Below are 7,783 nucleotides of genomic sequence, written 5' to 3' on the forward strand. Positions count from 1 at the left end.
GCATCCTCTGATGCTATTTTGCACTTGGCTTCATACCGAGCAGAGAAGTAGGTGACACTAAGAAAAGCATACAAAGGAAAATGATGGAAAAATTGAGTTTCTCTCTAAGGCATAGATGCCTGTATAAGTTTGTTTATCCTGGTGCTTATCTTGATTATTATCAATTTTTATTAGTTTTTTATGAGAAGAAGTTTAGAGGGGAAAGCTTCTTTTAGAATAAAGGAGACTTAAGACCCCATTTAGTTGCATCAATCCACTAAGGAGTTAGAACTTCTTAAATGTTGACCAAAAAGTCAAGAATTTTGAAGAAGCTGGATCCCAAGAAAAAATATCAGAGTACATCTCAATGGAAGCATAAGGTTTTAACTGAATTGCACTTACGCTTCAATGCATACCAACAGAATTCAGTAAATGCCCCTTGCTTATGACCATCTATATTAATCTTACTACTTCTTGGGACCTGTAATGGGAAATTAAGATGATTACAGGAAAGTCTAGATGTGACTAACTTTCCTCAGTGTTCAACAAATATACATTAATTGAGAAATACGTATGAACGGTGATTATCTGTAGTTCAGAGGAAGTTTCATTCTTTTCTTATTTACCATCCTGTCACTTTTAATCATTTTAATGGTCTCCCCAAAACTGTTTTTTTTTTCCCAGGGGCCAGCCAGTTTTGAATTTCTATATTTTGGTCCTTCTGAAATTCTAACAGACTCATAACCATCTTCTCTTCTTCCACATCCCTGAATGCTAAGGTTCCTTTATAATTCTCTAATTGTATAAGGCCACTAATATATTTAGAATTTGTATTTTCTCTTCAAGACGAACAAAGGAGTGGATGTCTTAAGTTTGTGTCTCTTATTGTTTTCAGGGGTTTTACCCCCACTTGTACGAAAGAGTAGACACACTTATTAGCTGGTTAGCTACAAGATTAACTGCAGTCATAATAGGCTTTATGCTAAATGTTTCTTACTAAAAAAAACTGGGCACAGGCAATGTTTTGGTAAATTCAATAACATTTTCTGTTATCATATATTATCAAACTTTTGGCCTCATTAGAATGACGATGCTATGTGGCAATCATTTGCTGATAAAGTATGAAAAGTGGCATTCAATTTACTAAATTGTGGAAACTTAGTGTTGTAAGAAAATTTAGATGTTATCAGATTCAGTGACACTCATTTCACCATTAAAAAATATAAGGGTCATGGGTACAAATGACTTGTGGAATCTTACTTAGCCAGACCTGACATCTCCCAATAGCTGGTTTAATATTCTTTCCCATGGTTTAGGTATTCCGTTTCTTGCCAAGACATGTAGAAAGAGAAATGCTTTATCTTTCTAGAAGAATAATTCATATTTTAAAACATTTACTTCATTTAGTTATAATTATTTTTCTTCTATAACATATACTTTTCATGGACATATTTTTAGGCATTGTTAATTAAGAGATGACCCTATTCTGGAAAGGTAGTTCTGGGCACTTGCAAGACAATAAGGATACACTGTTTCTTTCAGCCAGTGTGTAAGATGGAAGTTAGGTTGACCTAGCAAAACTTCTCTAATTTCAGCAAATAAGGGGTTTCTTTTTCTCCTCTCTGCCTGCTTGAATTACAAACGACTTCTTGAAGCATCTGTTTTCACTAAATTTGACAGCTAGGAAGGAAGGTTCACAATTTCAGCAGCTGTTATTTGTTTTTTTCCTTTACTGAGATGAGCAGCAAGACCACAGTATCTAGAGATTTGTTTGATTACTCAGCAGGACAGTAGGAGCTAAAGCAGAAACATGATAGAAACCATGAGAAGACGAGCAAGGCATGACATGAGCAAACATCAAAAAGGCATGGTTTGATAAGCACAATCCAAAAATAAAGTTCACTCTAATGACATAGTGACCAGAGGGAAGGTTACTGATGCAAAATAGCTGAATTCAAGGACTGATTCAAGGGCACTTATTAATGTGTGTAGTATACAAGCTGAGTCATATACATAATTTCTTCCAAAGCAGATTTTCATATTATTGAACATAAGGTTGGCAAACATTACTGTGTTTTTTGAAAAGTATTAATACGTTTCAAAGTAGGAGAGTGTTTCAAATGGCTTCAAGAGAGAATATTTGCTGCCCTGCTCAACAAGTGATTAAGGAGACAAATTTGAAGCCAGGGTTTCAAACACACATTGCCAGAGTATGAATAACCAGTACAGAGGCAGCAAGGAAGGATGTAGAATAAAGCTGAGCAGAAGACTCGGGAAAGATGCATAAAAAAGCAGAATGTCAAACTCAGCATCAGAACAATGAAAGCAAATAAATATACTGAAAAAAAATAGAGCCCTAAGCCAACAGATTTTACCAGAAGACAACATATGTATAACACACTGGAAAGTGTTAGGAACGAATGGCTATTTCTTAGGAGTAAAGAGCTCGGGGTATGCTATTGCAAAATTTGCTTCTGTACAGCAATTCACATCATGAGACAGGAATAAGCACTATATTTCTGTGCAGAGTAAAAATTTGAAGAGTGTAACACAGACAAGGAAAGGAGGTTCAATAATGAAAGAGGAAAAATTATAAGAAAAATATTCTCTCCTGAACCTGCAACAGGAGATATGTTTTATGAACAATATTATTTAAAAGTATAGTCAATATTAAGAACCCTACTTCCAACCTACTCCTTCCAAATAACTGACAGTTGTTTGCCAATAATAGAAATAGAAAAAGCTGAACAAGGGTTTACAAAAATGGGAATTCTTCATCTAGCTGCTATAACAGAATACTATAGGCTGGATGGAATATAAACAACAGAAATTTATGTCTTATAGTTTTGGAGTCTGGGAAGTCCAAGATCAAGCCATTAGCAGATTCAGCATCTGGTGAGGGCCTGCTTCCTAGCTGCTTTTTTTTTCTTGCGTGTCCTAATGATAGGTGACAAAGTGCTAGCAGCCCTCACTCTCAACACCTCCTCGGCCTCAGTGTCCACTCTGGCGGCGCTTGAGGGGCCCTTCAGCTTGCCGCCACACCGTGGGAGCCTCTGTCTGGGTTGGCTGAGGCCAGAGCCCCCTCCCTCTGCTTGCCGGGAGTTGTGGAGGGAGAGGCGCAGGGCAGGAACCGGGGCTGCGCGCTGCGCTCCTGGGCCAGTGTGAGTTCCAGCGGGTGCGGGCTCCACGGCCCCCAGCACACAGAGCGGCTGACCCAGGGCATTGAGAAGCTTAGCACCTGGGCCAGCAGCTGTGGCGGTTGTGCGGGTCCCCCAGCATTGCCGGCCTGCTGGCACTGCACTCAAATTCTCTTAGGGTTTGGCTGCCTCCAGTGGGGCAGGGCTTGGGACCTGCAGCTCGCCGTGTCTGAGCTCCTCCCACTGCGGTGGGTTCCTGCAGGGTCTGAGCCTCCCGGATGGGTGCCACCCCCTCCTCAGTGGTGCCTGGTCCCATGGACAGCCCAAGGGCTGAAGAGTGCAGGCTTCGTTCAGGCCTGGCGGGCAGCTAGGCCTGCAGCCCTGGTGCAGGATCCACTGGGTGAAACCAGCTGGGCCCCTAAACTGGATGGGGACTTGGAAAACTTTTATATCTAGCCAGAGGATCATATGTGCACCAATAGACACTCTGTGTCTAGCTCAGGGTTTGTGAATACAACAATTGGTACTCTGTATCTAGCTAACCTACTGGAGACTTGGAGGACTAGCACTCTGTAACTCTGTCTAGCTCAAGGATTGTAAATGCACCAATCAGCACTCTGTGTCTAGCTCAACGGTTGTAAATGCACCAATCAACACTCTGTGTCTAGCTCAAGGTTTGTAAATATACCAAGCAGCACTCAGTGTGTAGCTCAGGGTTTGTGAATACACCAATTGGTACTCTGTATCTAGCTCACCTAGTGGAGACTTGGAGGACTAGCACTCTGTAACTCTGTCTAGCTCAAGGATTGTAAATGCACCAATCAGCACTCTGTGTCTAGCTCAAGATTTGTAAATACACCAATCAGTACTCTGTGTCTAACTCAAGGTTTGTAAAGGCACCAATTGGTACTCTGTATCTAGCTAACTCTGTATCTACCTAACTAGCACTCGGTGACTCTGTGTCTAGCTCAAGGATTGTAAAGGTACCAGTCAGCACTCTATCAAATCAGACCAATCAGCTCTCTGTAAAGTGGACCAATCAGCTCTCTGTAAAATGGACCAATCAGCAGGATGTGGGTGGGGCCAGATAAGGGAACAGCCTGCTGGCCTCCCTTTCCACACTGTGGAAGCTTTGTTCTTTGGCTTTTTGCAGTAAATCTTGCTGCTGCTGACTCCATGGGTCCACGCTGCCTTTATGAGCTGTAACACTCACCGCGAAGGTCTGCAGCTTCACTCCTGACAGCAAGACCACGAACCCACCAGGAGGAAGAAGCTCCAGACACATCTGAAGGTCTGAAGGAACAAACTCTGGACAGCCCTGTTTTTTTTTTGAGACGGAGTCTCGCGGGGCCTGGAGTGCAGTGGCCGGATCTCAGCTCACTGCAAACTCTGCCTCCCGGGTTTAGCCATGCTCCTGCCTCAGCCTCCCGAGTAGCTGGGACTACAGGCGCCCGCCACCTCGCCTGGCTAGTTTTTTGTATTTTTTAGTAGAGGCGGGGTTTCACCGTGTTAGCCAGGATGGTCTAGATCTCCAGCCCATCTTTAAGAACTGTAACACTCACCGCTAGGGTTCGTGTCTTCATTCTTGAAGTCAATAAGACCAAGAACCCACCAATTCCAGACATACTAACATGACCAAAGGAGCAAGATAACTCCCTGGGTATCTTCTATAAGGGTACTAATCCCATTTATAATGACTATGCCCTCATGAACTAATCACCTCTCCAAAGCACCACCTCTAAATATTACACTGGTGATTAGGTTTCAACATACAAATTTTATGGTACATAAGTGTTTGCATTCTATCCTGGGCCCCCCAAATTAACTTATTTCTCATATGTAAAAAACATTACAAAATACTCATTTCATTCAAACAGTCCTGGTGGCCAAATTTAACTTTTTCCAGAGTCAACTGAAAAATCGAAAGTTTGGCATCTCATTTAAGTATCATCTAAATCAGATATGAGTGAAACTCAAAGTATGATTTATCCTGAGGCAGATTTTTCCTCCAGCTGTGAACCTGTGAAATCAAACATTGTATGCTTCCAAAATACAATGGGGAAAACAGGCATGGAAGAGCCACTTCCATTCTAAAAGGGAGAAATAGGAAAGAAGGAATGAGTGACAGGCCTTTAAAGTTATTCTTTCATTGTCTTGAACAGTAGTCCTGGGCTTCTATTGTGTTGGCTGATTGGTCTCCTTATCAAAGAGACTTTGGTCACTCTTGGGGTGACCTTTCCGCAAAGGCTTTTCTCATTCTTTTCAATATAGATAGCCTGAGAATTTTCCAAATCTTTAATTTCTGGTTCCTTTTTGCTTAACATTTCCATCTTGAATTTGAATTTTACCATAAGCAGTCAAGAAGAGCCAGTCCACTGCTTTAGCACTTTACTTAGACATTTCTGAAGACAAATATCTAGTTTCACCACTTGCAAGCTATACCTTCCACAAAATGCTAAAACAGGAGCACAATTCACCCAAGTTATTTACCACTTTAAAAGAAGAATAATCTTTCTTACAGAGTCCAATAATTCATTCTTTATTTCCATCTGAGACCTCATCAGATTGGCATTTGCCACCCATATGTCTATGAACATTCTATTGAGAATTACTGGGATGTTCTCTAAGGAGACTGAAACATCCTCTAGAACTCTCCTTTTTTCTTTCTGAGCCTTTACCGGAATCACCCTTAATGGTCTGTTCACAACAACATAGGCTTTTCCTAGCATGAACCTCAAAACTCTTCCAGTCTCTACTCATTACCCAGTTCCAAAGTTGCTCACACATTGTTAGGTATTTGTTATAGCAACACCCTAACTCTTGTGTACCAACTTCTGTCTTAGTCCATTTGGGCTGCTATAAGAATACCATAGACTGGGTGGCTTAAAAATAGAAATTTGTTTCTCACAGTTCTGGAGGCTGAGAAGTTTAAGATCAAGGCAGCAGCATATTCAGTTTCTGGTGAGGGTGTACTCCCTGGTTCATAGACAACTGTCTTTTCGCTTTTTTATCTTTACGTGTGAAGCATGGTCTCACATTGCTAAAGGGGTAAAGAAGCCCTCTGGTAGCTCTTTTATAAGGATACTAATTCCATTCATGTTACTTTCCAAAGTTTCCACATACAACTATCACATTGGGTGTTAGGCCTCAATATATGAATGTGAGGGGGACGTAAATGTTCAGTCTATAAGAGTATTTCTGACTTACTAACATTGTGAAGATATCAAGACAAAGCATATTCTGCATGATCGTTAAAGTGGGAATTGAGTTTTAGAGAACAGGAGTTTTTCAATTATCTTTCTATTAAAACTTAGAAACAAAGTACTTTCTTTTAACATGAGATATCTTTATTTTTATCTTCAGTGTGGGGCACAATGACCCTAAATTATTTATACTTTGGAGAACAAAAGATTGCTTAATGCCATGCATATAACTTTGTAGAAGTTTGCTAGTGTGTTTTAATTGAGAAGCCTTGAACACAGAAGAATTTCTAAGACAAAGAACAGTTTTAAAACTTGGTTTTTGCTACCAAGATAGCGCTGTGCATATTTGGAGGGGAAAAGATGTGTGGGCCATGTGTTATCATTCTTTTGACATTTGCTTGACATAGTTCAACTTATTGACAAATTAGACTAATAAACCAAGAGAAATGTTTTCCTTTTGTCCTCAAATTTTGATTGTTTTAATTAAAAATACATTGCTATTCAAATGTCATCTTGATTTTACAGGATAGCAAATAAAAATAGAATTGATTTTTTAAATTGGTGAAAACGTTACAGAGCTGTGGTGTTTACAAACTAAATGCATGGATAGAAAACCTGATAGCATTGATATTGAAGACACAGGTATGTTTCAATTAAGATAGACATGGTTCAAGACAGAATAATGGATGTGGTTTAGTTAAAAGATATGGCTAAAGAAATGTTGGAATAGTTGGTAAGTATAAAAATCTTGAAGTTAAGTTTTTGAGGAGATATGTTCCATGCAGTTGCAGATATAAAATAATTTTTTATAAATTGTGGAAAATATTCAAATGATGGAGCATCTGGCAGGAAAGAGAAATTCAATGGCCTTATAATCATTTCAAAATAACTATAAGAAGTGCTATTTACAAATTTGTAATTTGGGTTTAGAGGAACTAATGAGGCCACATTGCCATTACATTTTTTAAAAATTGTCGTCTTGCATTTTAGACCAATATATATAGATTTTTGTCCTTGGGAAACAAAATATTGGTGTGAGGGTATAACATGAATAAGAGTGGTCAAGCCCATTTTAAGGGTTCTACTTAAAATTTTAAAAAGCAATGTTCCTGGGCCATGGAGAGGACTTAATCAGTTTTTTTCTTTTAAAATATCTGTCTCAGTTGAAGATATGGTCCTTATATGAGTTAATAGCACACTTGTAGTAATCCTCGGTTTTGCTGCAATCTCAACATGTGATCATTTTGATTTTGCTTCCTGAAATCTTTCAATACTTTTTGATTTCTAATCTCACTATCCTACCACAACATGTGATCATTTTGATTTTGCTTCCTAAAATTTTTTAACTCTTTTTCGTTTCTAATCTCACTATTCTAGTTCAGTTCTGTTGTTTGCCCTAAATCTATTGAATAGCTTTGCAATGAATCTCTTTGGCATCAATTTTGAATCTTTTTGAATCTCTTA

The sequence above is a fragment of the Macaca nemestrina genome, chromosome 2 (genome assembly GCF_043159975.1).
Source record: "Macaca nemestrina isolate mMacNem1 chromosome 2, mMacNem.hap1, whole genome shotgun sequence".
Lineage (NCBI taxonomy): Eukaryota > Metazoa > Chordata > Mammalia > Primates > Cercopithecidae > Macaca > Macaca nemestrina.